Genomic DNA, 21,752 nt, shown 5'->3' on the forward strand with positions numbered 1-21,752 from the left:
GCGGCGAGGGTTTTGGGCGAGTGACTCACTGCGTTCAAACGTTGGGCGAAACTCCCATTCCCGTGGGTGTACAGAAAACAACAACAAAAAGTGGACTTCACCTGTTCCGCTTCTGTGGGATCGAGTGTTTCGCCCTCACACGCGTGGCGTTTTCGCCAAGGAACTCCGGGTTTCCTCCCACGTGTAACAAAAAAAAAACACTCGTTAATCGGCCGAGAACACCTTGATGTATAAAGGACAGCAGAGCGTGGGCATCGCGTGGCTGCCTTCATGTTTGTCCGTGGCCCCTACTCCGAGTCATTCTCTCTCGACTAGAGTGAGTGAACGAATTCTGCCTGGCAGGCTACAAGCTGATGCGTATCACCACTCACAGCGGAGCAAACAATTGCGGAAAGCTTGCACACTCATGCGGGATATTTCCACCGCTGTGAAAAATAATATCCACAGTGGGTTTGTGGGTACAGGCACACACTATCACACTGTGACACTAACACAGACACACACTATCACACTGTGACACTAACACAGACACACACTATCACACTGTGACACTAACACAGACACACACTATGTGACACGCGTTGTTGATGGGTGATTTGTCGTGCGGACGGGATGGGAGGAGGTTAGTTCAGGCCCGTGCCGTCAGCGATGCCCAATTCGTCGTCTTCGTTGCATAGCGGCACGAACGGCGTCCTCGGCCCCTGTGCCGGGCACGATCCGGCCAATCATCCGCTTGTCGGTGAGCACGACCGCCGGTGACCCGGGTACACACGTGGCCGTCCATAAATGACGTCACACTATTTTTGACCCCCCCCTCAAATATGACGTCACAATGATCTGCCCACCCCCCCCCCACCCAAAAAAAGTAAACATGTTTAAAATCGCTTTGTACTATTGTCATTGTAGTGCGTGTTTAATGTGCCGCTGCATTCTGATGTTGTAGGAGAAAACATTTATTAAATAGTCTATTGAATTAAGTAGAACGCGTTGTCTGTATTTATTTAAAGTTGCGCATTTTGACGTGACGTCACATTTCTCAACCCCCCCCCTCCCCCCATCGTTACACATCGTCACAAATGTCTGACCCCCCCTCCCCCCAGGTGCGTGACGTCATTTATGGACGGCCCCCAACACGTGGTCTCTGATAAATATCCGGCGGCTGTGGGAGGCGGCGAGGTTTGTTGGCTTTTTCTGCGTTTAGTTTGAAAGACTTTTCCCCGCGAAGCCGGCCATGTACAGTGCGAAAGAAGTTCAATGTACAGGGGTGATTAAAAAAAAATGTGAACACTTACACGGGACTATCGTTTTTAATGGCAAAGTAACGGAGACTACACTGTGGCGTGATGACAAATGTAATGTTAATAGCTTCAAAAAGTCAAAGGAGTCTCCAACTTGTTCGCCATCGTTGTCAACGCGTGGCCTGGAATCCTCTCCAGGTGGTCTCCGGAGCCAGGAGGCGGCACGTCTCTTGTGGTTATTGTTGCCAAATTCTCAGAAGTGTTATAACATGTTTTTGAAGCCCCCTGTACATGTGTAGAGGAGTAGAATGGGGGAAGTGACGTCACTCTGCTGCCCCGAGCAGAGTGACGTCACGGCTCCTCAAGGAGAAAAGGGGGACCCCGTGACGTAAGCGGGGTCGTAGCTGGAGAGTAGGGTCGGAGAAGGTGTGGAACGGGGAGCCAGGGGCAAGGGGGTAGGGATAGGGGAGAGGTCACAGTGCCAGGCTAGAGGTGGCTGCGCTCCTCGCTCGGCCGTGTTGGCTGATCCCACGGCCGGGGCAGAGGAGACAGCACAGGGCAGGCGGCTGTGTCGGGACCTAGCCCGGGACCCCTAACCCCTGGGGAGTTGTTCACCTCCTGTGTATTGTTAAAGATTTGTAATAAATCCTTGGCGGAAGCCCTTACCTTACCTTAGCCTCCGAGTGAGTCGTCGGGAACTCCTTTACACATGCGTAATTCCCGTTGGGCATTGAAGAGATGCCATACCCTGGCCTCGGTAGAGCGAAGGGCTGACGAATCTCAATCCTTTTCGAACTATTTTCATACACTGGCTCGCCAGCAGAATCCCGGTACGGCAAAGTGCCGGCGAATATCATCTGTTTCCCTTCTGTGTGGGATAGAGCGTTGCTCCCTCGCTCGCGTGTGTTTTGGTTTCTCAGGGCGCTCCGGTTTCACATCACCATGCAATTGGCTGGACACATCTTCATACGTAGAGGACCGTGCAGCTTGGGCAATTGATGGTGCCTCATCATCGCGTGGCTAGTTTCCTGCTCGTCTATGGTTCATCAGCAATTGTGAGATGCAATTTGCATGACGACTCCATATATATAAAAAGTAAATTAAACATTATTAGCCAAAGTCACGTAGAAGGGAAACAATAAAATAAAAAAAATATATAAAACAACAAAATTATCACGACGTTTCGACTGCAACACAAGCAATCATCATCAGGTGTGAAAACCACAGCAGGAAAATTTTCTTTACCGAAAGAACCAATAATATGAATCGCTGCAGTCACGAAAGCTTTAAATCAAAATTATTAGCCAAGTTAAAAGAGCCCTTCCTGCTCAAACCAGCAATTGGGCTGACATTAATCTCCACTGATGGAAATTCCACATTCCCTTGGCAGGGTCCCATTATAAAGTGATACTGATTTTAAAGACCCCGCAGGGATGATGGGTACAATCATGAATAAATGGATTGTCGCATGGGCGAGGAATACATGGAGCGAGATGGATACGCTGTGCGGTGTTTATTGAATATAAATTTGGCACTTACCCATATCTGTTTACATAATAATACAATTGTTGCCCTATATCTGTTGACTGTTTCTGTAACAATGCGCAACTGCGCTATGAATAGTCTAAAACTAAAAAAAAAAACCTGCCGGCGCCGACTTAGGCTGCAGGCAATTTATTATTGAGCATTGAATTATGAGTCAGTTTAACACGTGGCAGGCTTTCGAGACCAATAGAGGTTTCTGGGTTAGATCGCGTAGATATATGCATGCGTCGTGAAACCCGCCACCACCCGACACAGCCCATTAGTAAGGGCGTTGGTGGCGGGTTTAAGGACACATCGATATTTACACGATCTAACAACCCCCCCCCCCCCCCTCTGTCATGGAGCATTGATGAATGTTTGTGCAATGATTTCGATGTCTCGTGAAGACGAAGACATTCGTGTTGTGCTCCAATCTCTCCTTGCTTCGTTTGCTGTACTTCATTCTTTTTTAAATTTTGTCATTCTGGTGACCCCAGGTCACGCTTGCCGATAAGACTCCCCATCCTGGTCTCTTTGAATTCTCACCCTGATTAAACAAAATACAGTAGATCGTCGATTGTCATCGATTATAATCGATTATCCGGCGGCTTCGGGAGAAGGGGCTGTCGGATTTTCAGGAAACGCCAGAAAATTAACAATTATCATTATTCGAAATAGCTTCTTTTTGCACATTCTTGTATTACATAATGTTTGTAGGTATTGAGTTTTTTTGTGTTTTTAATTGGTTAACTGAGTGAAATTGGCACAACTAAACATACAAATAGACAAAAATAAACATCCTACTTTTAAAAAGTGATTTTTTTTCTACTGTACCGTATTTACCACTTCAATCTCGAAGACTCTGCATCATGGGGTGATGTACATACGCGCGCAGTATTTTAATTAAGTTGGATGTAGTGTATAATGTATTGCATGTAATATTTAACACTGAAATCAAGCGAGGCTCCTTTGTCGCTCATGTGGTGCGGTTTTTGCCGGTTTCGCCAGAGCGGCTCTGGACCGCCGGATAATTTCGAAGTAGCCCGATAAAAAGTTTATTATTTATTTATTTGGTATAGTCCTGTGAGCCATTCGGCTCTTGAATCGGGTGCAACCACAACAAACAAAAAACACGAACAAGAAAACATCTTAAAGTGACTAGCTGTAAACATAAGCCTCCCTTTTCGTCTAACCAATGCCATCAACCCGCTAGAATCAAGAGGGCCATTGGGGGGGGGGGGGTTCCACTCACCCTCGATTCTCAGAAAGCATCGAAAAGTGGGAGAAAAAAAAACCCCACTAGGACTAACCTTATTCTATGGTTATTTCAGTAAAGTCACGTACATAGAAAAAAAATATAATAACAATACAATAATAAAAATAAAGTGAAAAATAAAAATCTGGACTAACCTTGCTTAGCTTGCAGGACATGAACTTAATTGAAGGACCCTTTCCTATCAACCACCAGGGGCCTCTCTCCCGACGCGAACGAAGCGCGTGGCTGTGAAGCGAATCGGCGAAAAAAATCCGCCCGAGGCAGGCGGATGGACGCGGGCGAGTTTAAAAGTCTCCTCCAGCTGATCGGTCCACGTGGCCAGCGCGTGGAGTCGTCGTAGCAGTCGTAGAATGATGATGATTATTATTATTGTTCGTCAGATGGCCACACTTTGTGGACTGATACAATCTCAGGAAGCCGTCGACTGGATTTTTATACTTTTTTTCAGACGTTGATTTGTGATGGGAAATTAGTCCCGCCCCTTTCTTACGCAGCTCCTCCCACTATCCAATTAGCTCACCCCGTAGTCTCTACATTGCCTCACCCCTACCCCTCTCTATTGCCTCACCCTCACCCCTACCTCTCTCTATTGCCTCACCCTCACCCCCTACCCCCCTCTATTGCCTCACCCTCACCCCTACCTCTCTCTATTGCCTCACCCTCACCCCTACCCCTCTATTGCCTCACCCTCACCCCCTACCCCTCTCTATTGCCTCACCCTCACCCCTACCCCCCTCTATTGCCTCACCCTCACCCCCTACCTCTCTATTGCCTCACCCTCACCCCTACCCCTCTCTATTGCCTCACCCTCACCCCTACCCCCCTCTATTGCCTCACCCTCACCCCTACCCCTCTCTATTGCCTCACCCTCACCCCTACCCCCCTCTATTGCCTCACCCTCACCCCTACCCCTCTCTATTGCCTCACCCTCACCCCTACCTCTCTATTGCCTCACCCTCACCCCTACCCCTCTCTATTGCCTCACCCTCACCCCCTACCCCCCTATTGCCTCACCCTCACCCCTACCCCTCTCTATTGCCTCACCCTAACCCTCACCCCTCTCTATTGCCTCACCCTCACCCCCTACCTCTCTCTATTGCCTCACCCTCACCCCTACCTCTCTATTGCCTCACCCTCACCCCTACCCCTCTCTATTGCCTCACCCTCACCCCCTACCCCTCTATTGCCTCACCCTCACCCCTACCCCCCTATTGCCTCACCCTCACCCCTACCCCTCTCTATTGCCTCACCCTCACCCCCTACCCCTCTCTATTGCCTCACCCTCACCCCTACCTCTCTATTGCCTCACCCTCACCCCTACCCCTCTCTATTGCCTCACCCTCACCCCTACCTCTCTCTATTGCCTCACCCTCACCCCTACCTCTCTATTGCCTCACCCTCACCCCCTACCTCTCTCTATTGCCTCACCCTCACCCCTACCCCTCTCTATTGCCTCACCCTCACCCCTACCCCTCTATTGCCTCACCCTCACCCCCTACCCCCCTATTGCCTCACCCTCACCCCTACCCCTCTCTATTGCCTCACCCTCACCCCCTACCCCTCTCAATTGCCTCACCCTCACCCCTACCTCTCTATTGCCTCACCCTCACCCCTACCTCTCTATTGCCTCACCCTCACCCCCTACCTCTCTATTGCCTCACCCTCACCCCTACCCCTCTCTATTGCCTCACCCTCACCCCCTACCTCTCTCTATTGCCTCACCCTCACCCCTCTCTATTGCCTCACCCTCACCCCCTACCTCTCTCTATTGCCTCACCCTCACCCCTACCCCTCTCTATTGCCTCACCCTCACCCCCTACCCCTCTATTGCCTCACCCTCACCCCTACCCCCCTATTGCCTCACCCTCACCCCTACCCCTCTATTGCCTCACCCTCACCCCCTACCCCCCTATTGCCTCACCCTCACCCCTACCCCTCTCTATTGCCTCACCCTCACCCCCTACCCCTCTCAATTGCCTCACCCTCACCCCTACCTCTCTATTGCCTCACCCTCACCCCTACCTCTCTATTGCCTCACCCTCACCCCCTACCTCTCTATTGCCTCACCCTCACCCCTACCCCTCTCTATTGCCTCACCCTCACCCCCTACCCCTCTCAATTGCCTCACCCTCACCCCTACCTCTCTATTGCCTCACCCTCACCCCTACCTCTCTATTGCCTCACCCTCACCCCCTACCTCTCTATTGCCTCACCCTCACCCCTACCCCTCTCTATTGCCTCACCCTCACCCCTCTCTATTGCCTCACCCTCACCCCTACCCCCCTCTATTGCCTCACCCCCTACCTCTCTATTGCCTCACCCCCTACCTCTCTATTGCCTCACCCTCACCCCTCCCTATTGCCTCACCCCCATCGCCTCTGTCGTGGAGGAGCTCCGCCCCGCTGCTTTCACTGTCTCCGCCCACTCGGGGCTCGTGCCAGGAGCCCCCCCCACCACTCCCCCACACCACTCCCCCACACCCCTCCCCCTCCACACTCCTCCCACCACTCCCCCCCACACCCCTCCCACCACTCCCCCCCCACCAACTCCACCACCCCCACCTTTCGGAGCCTGCCACGATCCAGCAGCGCTCGGCGTTCTCCGCTCACTCCGCGCAGCAGCGCCACGTGCGGGGTTGGTGGGTTGGGGGGACAGCCACCACTGGCACCACAGGCACCACAGGCACCACAGGCACCACAGGCACCACAGGCACCACAGGCAGCGCTCGCGCTCATCACACTCTCACTCATTAACACTCTTACTCACACTCTCACTCACACTCTTACTCACACTCTCACTCACTAACACTCTCACTAACACTCTTACTCACTAACACTCTTACTCACACTCTCACTCACACTCTCACTCACACTCTTACTTACTAACACTCTCACTAACACTCTTGCTCACACTCTCACTCACACTCTCACTCACTAACACTCTCACTAACACTCTTACTCACACTCTCACTCACACTCTCACTCACTAACACTCTTACTCACACTCTCACTCACACTCTTACTCACTAACACTCTCACTAACACTCTTACTCACACTCTCACTCACACTCTCACTCACTAACACTCTTACTCACACTCTCACTCACACTCTTACTCACTAACACTCTCACTAACACTCTTACTCACACTCTCACTCACACTCTCACTCACTAACACTCTTACTCACACTCTCACTCACACTCTCACTCACTAACACTCTTACTCACACTCTCACGCACTAACACTCTCACTAACACTCTTACTCACACTCTTACTCACTAACACTCTTACTCACACCTTCACTCACACTCTTACTCACACTCTCACTCACACTCTCACACTCTCACAAACACTCTTACTCACACTCTCACTCTTACTCACTAACACGGTCACTAACACTCACACTCTTACTCACACTCTCACTAACACTCACACTCTTACTCACACTCTCACTCACTAACACTCTTACTCCCATTCACTCACACTCTCATTCACTCACACTCTTACTCACTAACACTCACACTCTTACTCACACTCTCACTCACACTCTCACTCACTAACACTCTCACTCACTAACACTCTTACTCTCATTCACTCACACTCTCACTCACTAACACTCTCACTCACTAACACTCTCACTAACACTCACACTCTCACTCACTAACACTCTCACTAACACTCACACTCTTACTCTCACTCACACCCTTACTCACACTCTCACTCACTAACACTCGCACTCACTAACACTCACACTCTCACTAACACTCACACTCTTACTCACACTCGCATTCTCACTCTTACTCACGCTCTCACTCACTCTCACTCACACTCTTACTCACTCACACTCTTACTCACGCACACTCTCACTCACACCCATACTCACGCACACGCTCTCACTCACTCACACTCTCACTCACTCTCACTCACACTCGCGAGAGCGCGCCGCTCCTCAGCCGGTGAGTGCATCGCTGCAGTGATACCGCGCACCGAACCCTAAGAGAGTTCGCGCCGTGCGATTCGTCGTGATTTCTTCACACCCTAGCAGCAAGACCTCCATCATCAACGTCGTCGTGATCATCATCCCAGACCAGCTGTTGAGACTGCGGCATCCATCCCCTTCCTCTCTACCGGGTAAGAAAGCAGCAAGCAACAGCAGCAGCAGCAACGTCCGTCTCACAAATCCAATCACTTGATCGGGGGTTGCGCGTTCGTCAGCTGCTCCGGTGTGGTTGACACTGAATGAATGAGCCGAGTATAAGCGGGCAGCCTATCTACACACTTTGTATTGGGGTTACATACACACGTATGTGAGTAAGAGTGTGAGTGTGTGTCTGTGTGTGTGTGTGTGTGGGGAGCGGTAGTGTAGCGGTTAGCGCTACGCTGCGCTACGAACCCGCTCACGGCCAACACCACCGGTGACGATTATCTGAACCGGTCCCCTGGGCTTTCCCTAGGTTGACTCAGCCTCAAATGAGTACCTGGTGCGGTGTAGTAAACATCGCCACTGGGGAGACAAAGGCGGCCGGGCGTGGTGTTGGCCACCCACCCCCTCGTGTGCCGTGCCGGCTTTCACAGGTGCTCGCTAACGGCACTTGCCCCTACAGTCTGCTCAGGCTATACGGGTGATCTTTGTCTGTATGGGGAGCTACAGGTTAGCCCGCGCTGCGCTACGAGCACCGTGACCCGGGTTCGATTCCCGCTCTCGGTTAGCACAAGTGACGATTATCTGATCCGGTCCTGGGCCTCCCCTAGGTCGACTAAACCTCAAATGAGTGGTTAGTGCGGTGTGTAAACATCGCCACTGGGGAGACAAAGGCGGCCGGGCGTGCACCCCCTCGTGTGCCACAGTGCCGACCGTCGTGGATAACGGCTAACAGCTCTTGCACCGACAGTCTGTGCAGGCTATACGGGGGATCTTTGTCTTTGCGTGGGTACGTGTTCATTTGCCTATGAGAGTGTACGTGCGTGTATGTATGTATGTGTGTGCGTGTGTGTAAGTTAAAGGTGGGTGGGGGGGGTCTGTGGCTTGTGTGCTTTTACGTCCGAGCGGTGGCGCAGTGATTAGCGCACTCCGCTCCGGTGACCCGAACTTGGTTCCCAACAGTGGCGAATATTTGAACCGGTCCTGGGCTTCCACTAGGTAGACTCCGCCTTAAATGCGGCGTGTGCAAGCGTCGGCATCGGGGAGACAATAACGGTGGGCGGGCGTGGTGCTGGCCACCCATCGCGTCTCCTCGTGTCCGTGTCGGCCTGAATAGGTTGCTGCTCGCTAACAGCACTTGCCCCCCCACCAGTCTGTTACGGCTATACGGGGGATCTTTGTCTTGTGTACGTGGCGTATCGGGGTCACGGCACTGCGCTCTCTTTGTCGGCTATGGGCATCGCGATCTGGGAATCTGGGCTTCCCCTAAGTCTACTCAGCCTTAAAACGAGTACACACAGTATAAGGGGCGCGTGAACCCTTTTTGAGAGTTAGTTGGGGGCGGGGTCTCATTGCAAGGGTATACATATATCTTTAAACTCGACACGTTCGTCAATAGCACTGCCATAGGCGACGGTTCGGGCAATGCCCCCTCACAAGGCGTGAAAACGTAACAATGCGCGGCCGCAGTTGGCGCTGTGACGGACGTTGTCGGGATGCGGGTTGTCAATTCTGCTTCGTGCAACAGCCGCCACCACAGCAGATCATTCAGCAGCATCGCCGAATGATCTGTAGGAATATTTAATGTTTTGTTTTGTTCCGCTTAAGGCAATGGGTACGTGAGGGTTCAACAGTTGCTGCGTAAAGGGGATACGATTGTTGTTGTTGTGGTCGTCACACAAAATGTGACATTGCCAGGGTCTATGTTCCAGAAAAAACTGGGGTTCTTTGCTGTATGTGTGACTGTGTCTGGGGAGCGGTGGTGCAGCGGTTAGCGCTACGCTGCGCTATGAACCTGGCGACCCAAGTTCCATTCCCGCTCACGGCCAACACCAGTGGCGATTATCAGAACCGGTCCTGGGCCTTCCCTAGGTCGACTCAGCCCCAAATGAGTAACTGGGTGCGGTGTGTAAACATCGCCACTGGGGAGACAAAGGCGGCCGGGCGTGGTGCTGGCCACCCACCCCCTCGTGTGTCGTTCCTGCCTTCATAGGTGCTCGCTAACAGCACTTGCCCCTACAGTCTGTTAAGGCTATACGGGGGATCTTTGTTTTTGCGTGTGTGCGTATATAGGGGTGTATATATGGCTGTGTTGGGGATCCTTGTGATTCTCGCGTGTGTAGTTTGTGTGGTGTGTGTGTGTTGTATTCCTCCGCTAGAGGTGCCTGTTATGAATGCATTTTAGGCGCCGTGTGTGCATGCTATAGGGTACACACCAAATACAAAGATACCTCGTGTAGCCTTTAGGAGACTATTTGGAAAAGTGCTGTTAGCGAGCACATTTGAAGGGCCGGGCACGGCACACGAGGTGGCCACCACTACGCCCGGCCGCCTTTGTCTCCCCAGTGCTAATGCCCTATACACACCGCTCCAGGTATACATGTTTCAAGGCTGAGTCGACCGATGGGGAGGCACAGGACAGCTTCAAACATTCGCTGTCACCGTTTGTTGGCCGTGAACGGGAATCCAACGCGGATGGCCGGGTCTGTGACACTGCGCTAATCACTGCGCCACCGCTCCCCACACCAGGGAAAACCACCACAGTCCGTACAACATACGCACATTGCTCTGACCAATACTGTACATTGTTATATATAGTACACAAAGAGTGTATATATATCACATCGCGCGATGCATGTGGTTTAACATGTTTTTGCACACGTGCATGCAATAGCTTCTAATTATCACGTGTTCAAAAATGCATGAAGTCCAATTAAGATATCTGGGCAGGGTTAATTTCAATGCACACACACACGTGCGTGTGTGTGTGCAATTGTGGGGAGCGATAGTGTAGCGGTTAGCGCGCTGCGCTATGAACCTGGCGACCCGGGTTCGAACCGGTCCTGGGCCTCCCCTAGGTCTGGAGAAACAAAGGCGGTCTGGCGTGGTGCTGGCCACCCATCCCCTCGTATGCCGTGCCGGGCTTCATAGGTGATCGATAGCAGCACTTGCCCCTACAGTCTGTCAAGGCTATACGGGAGATCTTTGTGTGTGTGTGCAATGCATTGCACACATACACGTGTGTGTGTGTGCAATGCATTGCACGACTCGCAAAGCCCATCATTGCACGGGGATTATCGGGTTTACTTCCTGTTCACGCATTGCCCAAAGACAAAGATTCCCCCCTGAAGCCTTTGCGAGACTGTTGGGGCAAGTGCATTTAGCGAGCATCTATTAAGGTCGGTCCGGTACATGTTGGAGGGGGTCGTTGGCCAACACCACGCCCGGCCGCCTTTGTCTCCCCGGTGCCGATGTAATTTTTTTTATACTACACACACCGTACTAGGCAACTAATTTAAAGCCGAGTCGACCTAGGGGCGACTCAGGACTCTCTCCGGTGGGCCGGGTGCGTAGCGCAGTGCGCTCGCGAGCTGCTCCATCACTCGCGAGCTGCTCCATCGCTCGCGCTCCGTTGCTCGCACGCTCGATGCGTGCGTTCGACAAATGCACGAATTCGCACACAAACCCCTCCGCTTGCGTTGCGTCAACGCAATGGGGCGAGACCCAACCCCATGGAAGTGCACGAACCTCTATTCAACCGCGTGAGACTTCTGCAGGATTCCAGTGGGGGGGAGGGGAAGGGGGTTGAGAGGCACTCTGTTACCTCGGTATCGAATTACAAAATCACCGCATCTCACGTGCAATGTTAAACACGTTCAGGGATGTGCAGGGCTTTGAACCGGAGTGAATTTCGAATGCTCAGGGGGGAAGGGGGGGTGGGCGGGTGTTCGTCGTCGTCGGCTGTGCTGCAAGAATACGCGGCCGCTGGTGAATCGACCGCACGTTGGTGATGACCACGAACGATCACGGCTACGTCCTGCATGCAGCAGCAAGAGGGGATTCAACCACAGACTTGGTGTGTCGTTACGCACCAACCACAGACTTGGTGTGTCGTTACGCACCAGACGCAGACTTGGTGTGTCGTTATTCACCAAACGCAAACTTGGTGTGTCGTTACGCACCAACCACAGACTTGGTGTGTCGTTACGCACCAACTGCAGACTTGGTGTGTCGTTACGCACCAACCACAGACTTGGTGTGTCGTTACGCACCAACCACAGACTTGGTGTATCGTTACGCACCAACCGCAGACTTGGTGTGTCGTTACGCACCAGACACAGACTTGGTGTGTCGTTACGCACCAAACGCAGACTTGGTGTGTCGTTACGCACCAGACACAGACTTGGTGTGTCGTTACGCACCAACCACAGACTTGGTGTGTCGTTACGCACCAACCACAGACTTGGTGTGTCGTTACGCACCAACCACAGACTTGGTGTGTCGTTACGCACCAGACACAGACTTGGTGTGTCGTTACGCACCAACCACAGACTTGGTGTGTCGTTACGCACCAACCACAGACTTGGTGTGTCGTTACGCACCAACCACAGACTTGGTGTGTCGTAACGCACCAGACGCAGACTTGGTGTGTCGTTACGCACCAACCGCAGACTTGGTGTGTCGTTACGCACGACACAGCTTGCTCGCTCATTTGTTTTGCAATCCACCGCTGGATGAGGTTCGCCGTTTTCCCCCCACTCCCCCCCGCAACCCCCACCCCCACCTCCTAAGAGCAAAGACAAAGATCCCCCGTGTAGCATTAACATACTTTAGGGGCAAGTGCTGTTAGCGAGCACCTATGAACGGTACACGAGGGGGTGGGTGGCCAGCAACACGCCCGACCACCTTTGTCTCCCCAGTAGAAATGTTTACACACCGCACCAGGTGCTCATTTGAGGCTGAGTCGACCTACGGGAGTCCCAGGACCGGTTCAGATAATCGTCACTGGTGTTGACCGTGAGAGGGAATCGAACCCGGGTCACCAGGTTCATAGCGCAGCGCGCTAACCGCTACACTACCGCTCCCCACCCCCTCCACCCCCTCCACCCCCTCCACCCCCTCCACCCCCTCCACCCCCTCCACCCCCTCCACCCCCTCCACCCCCTCCACCCCCTCCACCCCCTCCACCCCCTCCACCCCCTCCACCCCCTCCACCCCCTCCACCCCCTCCACCCCCTCCACCCCCTCCACCCCCTCCACCCCCTCCACCCCCTCCACCCCCTCCACCCCCTCCACCCCCACATTGGTTCGAGTCGTGGAGGCCACTTTGAGACCGGCGCTGTGTTTATGAGGCTCAGCCCCAGAGGGGTCTCGACGAGCTGCGGCTTCCCAGACGCATGCGGTGGCTCTCTCGAAGGACTCCTTCGTGACCGTTGATTATTAAAGGGGCCGGCCGCTGTCTCGTATTCACCACTTGCAATTGCCGCTCTTGAAATATTGAGTTGTTTTTCCTTTGCTGTTTGTTTGTTGTTGTCGACCGAATTCGAACAAAATAAATGTCTCCAAATTGTTACTTCGATTGGCCGACCCCTGCGCCGGGCATTGTGGGGGCCGTGGGTTGGTTGATGAGGGCGGGGGGGGGGGGCATAGACGTTGGGAGCATAGTACACTACAACTAAGGGTCTGTGTACACTGCCCTCTGCTGCCCATACGTAGACGCCGTAGCAGCGGGAGCCTCTGTACGCCTGTTCCTCGCCCGTCTTTTACGCAAGATGATCCACCCATCCAAGCACGAGCCAGACTCAAAGTCTGCTTAGCTCACGAGATATTAAAAGGCTGAGCGCATTGCGATAACGCCGCTGTCGTCATCGGAGTAATTATACATTTCATTCGAGGCGATGCTTACCCTGCGTTAGACATGCACGTGGTAATGAAAAACACGACGTTTTCAGTTTGTAAATACGAACAACTATAAAGTGTCACGTGTGCACATTTGTTTAAATTGCATTGTTAATCACCTGGCTGACCTGGACAACAAAAATGATATTTGCCCTCGTACGTTGCGAGGTGTACGCTTGTTTTTTGGCACGTCAGCAGTCACACCATGTCTTTGCAAAGAATACTGATAGCTGCATCGGACCTCAAGTTCAACGTCGTGCCTTTTGGCCAGCTTGTGTGTGACGTGTTGCACATGCGGAGCAAAAAAAAACCCAGTACAATCCCTGGCCGATGTTATGTTCATAAATACTGTCTCGGCAAGCTCGTGTATGTACCGTATGCCGAACTTCTTTCGCGCCGTACGTCGTCGACCGCGCTAATCGGGGGGTGCGGCGGCAGCACTAAAAACAGAAGAAAACAGCTCTAAGGAAATGTGTGTTTTCAATCTGGAAGCTTCTCTTCTGTTCCAGCTTCCAACGCGGAACGAGCAAGTACTGTGTCAGCAGTTGTGGCCTCGTTAGGGCGAGACTGGCCGCGGTTGGGGGGGGGGTGGGTTCTGCAAAAGTGAACGATAATTTGCGGAGGGATGCAAATGCAAAGGTAGAATATGCACGTGGCCCGCTGTGCCTCCTCTTCGAATCCTGATTTTAATTAGATATGTTGATTAAATGTTATGCATTATTATCCGCATGATTTCCATTGCAACTGACGTTTCCTCCTCATGCATCGCTTCCCCAGAGCGTACACGTGCGCGCGTTTGTGTATTTAAATATCTTTGTGCGATGGCAAGTACTTGTCAACTGTAATTTGCACATAAAGTGGGTGAAAAATCCCCTCTGCTGTGATTTCCATCAATGTTAAGCCGATGAGAATCGTTGCGTGTTTGTGGCATTTGCCAGCGTGAATTTTGCAACCCCGCGAAGTTCTTCTTGAACTTGCTCTGACGCCGTTCACAAGGGGCGTACAATTGTGGTGTTAACTGCCTCGCCTGGTATACAGGAGGTGTCGTGGGTTCGATCCCGACCCTGACGCCTGATGCTGTATATTTGGAGTTTGTGTGTCTCTCTCTCTCTCTCTCATCACGGTGGCTAGGAGATGTTAACTCGCTCGCCTGGTATACAGGAGGTCGTGGGTTCGATCCCGACCCTGACGCCTGCTACTGTATATTTGGAGTTTGTGTGTGTGTCTCTTTCTCTCTCTCATCACGGTGGCTAGGATATGTTAACTCGCTCGCCTGGTATACAGAAGGTCGTGAGTTCGATCCCGACCCTGACGCCTGCTGCTGCTGTATATTTGGAGTTTGTATGTCTCTCTCTCTCATCACGGTGGCTATGAGATGTTAACTACCTCGCCTGGTATACAGGAGGTCGTGGGTTCGATCCCGACCCTGACGCCTGCTGCTGCTGTATATTTGGAGTTTGTGTGTGTGGCTCTCTCTCTCATCACGGTGGCTAGGAGATGTTAACTCGCTCGCCTGGTATACAGAAGGTCGTGAGTTCGATCCCGACCCTGACGCCTGCTGCTGCTGTATATTTGGAGTTTGCGTGTCTCTCTCTCACCTTGGTCGTGTGGATTTTCTCCGGGTCCTCCGAATTTAGAATCAACAACACGCGTTTAGAGTATTTGACTGCTGTACATTTCCACGCGATTAGTCACTTCGTTTGGGCTATCATTTGTGGCGAGGCCTCTTGCTATATAGCTCAGTGGGCCTTGCCTGGTAAAATTAAAAAAAATAGTTGAGTTTAACTCAAGTACGGTTATTCAAGATGATTAATCGTAACCCTCATCACTGCTGGTGGGCCCTGGTTGAGCTGTGACAATTCCACATTCCCATAGCAGGGTGCAGTCACGATCTACAATTGCTGCTCGCTCCGCAAAACAATAGTACCCCATTTATTTTCTCCGTATGGAGGGTTTATTTTGAGAATCACAATCTTTATTTATCCCGGAGAAATCCGATGAGCTATGAAGCTTTTTTTTCACAGAGGTCCATACTCCACCACGCTTGTCCAGTGCGGGTTGGTGAAGAGAGGGAAGCAACTAGACGTGGGAGCACATAAGTACAGTACAATGATAATGATGTGCAGCCACTGACACAAATAATACTGGCGTGTACACGTGTATATATATTCCCCCCCACCCTCCACTCAAGCAATCGTACAGAGGTTTCTTAAATAAACCATGATGCAGTGGTGTGAATCCGTCGGGGGAATATATATATCTTTATATGCGGACCTGAGTGAATGTTAATACGAACACAATCTTGCTGCCTGGGATAAAGGGAGAGAAAACAAATCCCAAAATGTTGTCTGGCTGGCCCTTCTGTATTGTGTGCATTGTGTACAAAGACAAAGATCCCCCGTATAGCCTTAACAGACTGTAGGGGCAAGTGCTGTTAGCGAGCACCTATACAGGCCGGCACGGCGCACGAGGGGGTGGGTGGCCAACACCACACCCGGCCGCCTTTGTCTCCCTAGTGGCGATGTTCACACATCGCACCAGGTACCCATTTGAGGCTGAGTCGACCTAAGGGAGGCCCAGGACCAGTTCAGATAATCGCCAGCGGTGTTGGCCGTGAGCGGGCATCGAACCCGGGTCGCCAGGTTCGTAGCGCAGCGCGCTAACCGCATTGTATACGCACATACACACAGACACAGACAGACACAGACACAACAACCGCCATCGCCACTAAGTGGCGGTGACGTCACCACGACGCTTGTGCCAGGCCATGTGCACCTTGAGGCCACGTGAAGTGTCGAACGCCCGCGGGCAGGAGGTCACGGGGCAGACCCAGGTGCCACGGGTCGACTGACTGAGATGAATGGCTGATGCACCACCTGTGCCCCCTACTGTGCCAACCTGCTGTGCTTTAGCCACCCGGCGCTCCGCTCGTTGTTGTGAGCGGCGACTGCCTCCAACTGCCCAATAGCGTCCTTCACGAGCCTCCTCCACAGAGGCCGATCTTGACACCGCTGGTACCAGTCATCGGCAAGTCCACTCAGCTCCACGTCCTCCTGTACCACATCACTCCATCTCTTCTCTAGCCCGTGCCGCGCCCGTTTAGCCCCCCTCGATCCGGCCGAACAAAAGCTGTTTCGGCATGCGGTGGCTGGGCATGCGGGCTACATGACCCAGCCAACGCAGCCTTGCCTGCCGGAGGAGCTCACCGATGGGACCTTGCCCAGATCTTTAAAGGATTTTTGAGCTCCTCACACAATCCAGCCTGGTTAAACCCAGGATGGATCGTAGGCAGGCCAGCCTAAATGTTTCCAACCGGCGAAGATGCTCCATTAAGGGGGTCCACGTTTCGCAAGCGTAGAGAAGGGAGGGAATGACCGTGGCCGAGAAGACCTGAACCTTAGTGCGGAGCGACAGACCAGGTAGCTTCCAGTAAGCGTTACGCAACTGATGAACTGATGATATTGCCGCTCGACTGATTCGGAGTGAGCCCTCTGCTGTTAAACTGGAGCCGGTCATAAGCACACTGCCCAGGTATGGGAAATTCTCCACTCTCTCCACAACTGCCCCATCACCGATTGGGAGTTGTGGGGGTGGAGTGTCCGATGGTACAAAATACCCAGGCAGGTGTTTAGTTTTGGTGGGGCTGATGGTAAGGCCCCATCTCTTAGTGGCACGCTCCAGTCTCAGCAGCAGCGTCTCCAACTCCTCCTCTGAATGAGCAGCTATTACCAAATCATACATAACGTGGTTGAGCAATAGGGAGCCATCCCTTGACCGCACCCTGGCATCGATCAGCCTCCCATTATATCTGTACCAAATGGAGATTCCTCCGATACAGCTATTGAAGGCTTCACGAATTACGTGGTCAAAATAGATGTTAAATAATGTAGGAGCCAGAGGACATCCCTGTCGCACCCCAAGGTGTACAGGGAATGGCTCTGACTCCCGGCCACGTAGTTTTACCCGGGCCCGCTCACCATCATGAAGGTCCTTAATGATCGTGAGCAGAGGGTCAGGGACTCCAAAAGCACGAAGAACAACCCAGAGCCTAGTCCTACTGATGGTAGCATAGGCCTTGACCAGGTCTTGTTGGAATTCCCTCTGCTGTAGCAGCGTGCGTGAAATATGTAACGCACGCACACACACACGCACACACGCACACACGCACGCACACACATACGCACACATACACAAACGCACGCACACACACACGCAGACGCACACGCACACACATAGACACGCACGCACACAGACACGCACACACACGCACACACACGCACACATACGCACACATACACGCACACACACACGCACGCACGCACACACACACGCACGCACAACAACAACAACCGCCATTCGCCACTAAGTGGCGGTGACGTCACCACGACGCTTGTGCCAGGCTATGTGCACCCTGAGGCCACGTGAAAGGTCGAACGCCCGCTGGCAGGAGGTCACGGGGCAGACCCAGGTGCCACGGGTCGACTGACTGAGATGACTGGCTGATGCACCACCTGTGCCCCCTACTGTGCCAACCTGCTGTGCTTTAGCCACCCGGCGCTCCGCTCGCTGTTGTGAGCGTCGCTCCTCCGCCCTCCGTTGTTGTTGGAGGGCGACTGCCTCCAACTGCCCAGTAGCATCCTTCACGAGCCTCCTCCACAGAGGCCGATCTTGACACCGCTGGTACCAGTCATCGGCAAGTCCACTCAGCTCCACGTCCTCCTGTACCACATCACTCCATCTCTTCTCTAGCCCGTGCCGCGCCCGCTTAGCCCCCTCAATCCGGCCAAACAAAAGCTGTTTCGGCATGCGGTGGCTGGGCATGCGGGCTACATGACCCAGCCATCGCAGCCTTGCCTGCCGGAGGAGCTCACCGATGGGACCCTGCCCAGATCTTTCAAGGATTTGTGAGCTCCTCACACAATCCAGTCTGGTTAAACCCAGGATGGATCGTAGGCAGGCCAGCCTAAATGTTTCTAACCGGCGAAGATGTTCCATTAGGGGGGTCCACGTTTCGCAAGCGTAGAGAAGGGAGGGAATGACCGTGGCCGAGAAGACCTGAAGCTTAGTGCGGAGCGACAGACCAGGTAGCTTCCACACAGCGTTACGCAACCGATGAAAAGATATTGCCGCTCGACTGATTCGGAGTGAGACCTCTGCTGTTAAACTGGAGCCAGTCATAAGCACACTGCCCAGGTATGGGAAACTCTCCACTCTCTCCACAACTGCCCCATCACCGATTGGGAGTTGTGGGCGTGGAGTGTCCGATGGTACAAAATACCCAGGCAGGTGTTTAGTTTTGGTGGGGCTGATGGTAAGGCCCCACCTCTTAGTGGCACGCTCCAGTCTCAGCAGCAGCGTCTCCAACTCCTCCTCTGACTGAGCAGCTATTACCAAGTCATCAGCATACATAACGTGGTTGAGCAATAGGGAGCCATCCCTTGACCGCACCCGGGCATCGATTAGCCTCCCATTATATCTGTACCATATGGAGATTCCCCCGGTACAGCTATTGAAGGCTTCACGAACTACGTGGTCAAAATAGATGTTAAATAATGTGGGAGCCAGAGGACATCCCTGTCGCACCCCAAGGTGTACAGGGAATGGCTCTGACTCCCGGCCACGTAGTTTTACCCGGGCCCGCTCACCATCATGAAGGTCCTTAATGATCGTGAGCAGAGGGTCAGGTACTCCAAAAGCACGAAGAACGACCCAGAGCCCAGGCCTACTGATGGTATCATAGGCCTTGACCAGGTCAATAAAGCAGAGATGTAGGTCTTGTTGGAATTCCCTACACCTCTGCTGTAGCAGACGGACAGAAAATATGGCATCTGTGCAGGACCGCCCTTTCCTGAAACCGCATTGGGGCTCCGCAAGCCTCTCCTCAGCGTGCCTGGCAAGGCGATGCTGAATAATCCTTGCCAGGACCTTTCCCGGCACACTGAGGAGTGAGATGCCCCTGTAGTTGTTACAGTCTGTGCGGTCCCCCTTCTTAAAAAGGGGGACCACCAGGGCATCCTTCCAATCCTGCGGAACTCGTCCAGTGGTCCAGACTGTTGTTATGATGTCATATAGGGCAGTCTGTGCACAAACGCCACCCTCCCTAAGCATTTCGCTTGGGAGATCATCTCTGCCCGCTGCCTTTCCTGGTCTCAGACTCCGGATCGCCTTCAATACTTCCTCAGCAGATGGCACCTCAGCCAGCCACTCACAGGGGGTGACTTCATCCAATATTTGAGGCACCGCAGCCTCAGCAGGGTCATCCTCACTTTGTGCCACGATGTTTTCCTGGCTGAGGGATTTTCCCTCCCCCAGGACCTCACAGAAATGCTCAGCAAATCTGCGAACCTGTTCCTGGGGGTCGGAAATTGGATCACCGTTTTTTCCCCTAATGATGGTAATAGGTGTGGCGCTACAGGTTACTTTTTTGATGGAGTTAAATAGAGATTTGTGATCACGGGCCACTGAGGCAGACTCCATCTCCTCAGCAACCCGCGACCACCACCCATCCTTGCAGCGCCTCACGGCTCTCCGAACCTCCGAGCGAAGGCTGCGGTAAGCCTCCTCATTCTCTGACGTGGGATTCTGTAGCCGATGACAGTGGGCCTGTCGCTTTTTCTCAACCATCGTGAACAACTCCTCTGTCATCCAGGGTGTCTGGGGAGGTCTGGACCGCGTACCCAAAGCAGCCATTGCAGCTGCATGAGTCACAGTTCTAAACCTCGCCCATTTACCCTCGACATCAGGAGGAGTCGGGGACGATGCCAATCCCAGCCACAAGCGATGATGAAATTCTCGCTTGCAACTTTCATCAGATAACTGAGACCAGGCCACTTTAGGTTGGAACGGGGTCCTGGGTGTACACCCACCACCGGAGTGGAAGAATGGCAGGCGCATCTTACAGATGACTAGTCGATGGCCAGAGGGCAGATCAGCTCCACGGTAGGTCCTGGTGTCAAGGACATGGGCTCGCATTCGCTGGTCCGTCACTATGTAGTCCAGCAGATGTTCTTGCTTGGACCCGGCATGCATCCATGATGTTGTGTGGATGCGCCGATGCCGGAACAGCGTGTTGGTAATTACAAGCCCATGGGCTGCACAAAAATCTAGCAGCCTCCTACCGTTGTTATTGAGCTGATCTGGCCCATGCCCTCCAATCACTCCAGACCAGGTGCCAGTATCATGACCAACTCGGGCATTGAAGTCACCCAACATGATGACTCTATCCCGAGGGGCCACTTTAGCCAGCACCTGTGACAGGAGGTCATAGAAGGCATCTGACTCATCGGCTTTGCCTGCATCCCTCCACGGATGTTCATCTTCGGTGGGGGCATAAGTAACCACGACCACCATTCCTCGCCTCCGGTTGATGGGAAGGCGAGCCCAAAGTAGCCTGGGGCTTACAGCTTCCCACACCTCACCGCCACGCTCCCACGCCCCCTTCATTCTTTTGTTCAAAAGAAGACCCACACCCTGTTGTTTGGCAGTCTGCTGCCCCGAGTAGAGGACTGTCCACCCCTCATGGTGGCAGGAGCCAGAGCCGGTCCACCGGACCTCCTGAATGCCGCATAGATCCAGGCGGTACCGGTCCAGCTCCCGACAGAGGAGTGGCAGCCTCTCCTCTGCAGTGAGCGTTCGAACATTCCACGTGGCCAACCGTAGTGGCTTTTCGTTGTTTCTGGAGTAGCCCCGAGGGTAGGTATTCAATCTCCTGGCTCCGCCAATTGGGGTTTGGCCAGGAGACGTCATAGACGCCTGGCCCCCCGGGGCCTCCGGCACAAGCTTAGTTGTTACATATTTCAGTTTAATTCGTAGTTTCGTGGTAATTAATTGAAGGTGGAGGGGTTACCAGCCCCTCGCACCCGTCCAGAGCCCCCGTTTAGCCCCTGTGGTGGACA

At 53.1% G+C, this 21,752-nt stretch overlaps 1 protein-coding gene across 2 annotated transcripts in view; it reads left to right on the forward strand.

Annotated features, from left to right (window-relative positions):
* Nucleotides 1-6,590: 6,590 nt before the first annotated feature.
* CAMKV (CaM kinase like vesicle associated) overlaps nt 6,591-21,752 on the forward strand; it is a 190,203-nt gene continuing 175,041 nt past the window's right edge. The window contains exons 1-2 of one of the 2 annotated variants that reach the window (XM_076074259.1): nt 6,591-6,702; nt 6,739-8,168. The gene's annotated coding sequence lies outside the window, so the exon portion shown is untranslated. The remainder of the gene's footprint in view (nt 6,703-6,738; nt 8,169-21,752) is intronic. The other variant, XM_032971449.2, reaches the window with a different exon arrangement.

The sequence above is a fragment of the Petromyzon marinus genome, chromosome 46, assembly GCF_048934315.1.
Source record: "Petromyzon marinus isolate PM22_M1 ecotype Great Lakes invasive population chromosome 46, UKy_Petmar_22M1.pri1.0, whole genome shotgun sequence".
Classification (NCBI taxonomy): domain Eukaryota; kingdom Metazoa; phylum Chordata; class Hyperoartia; order Petromyzontiformes; family Petromyzontidae; genus Petromyzon; species Petromyzon marinus.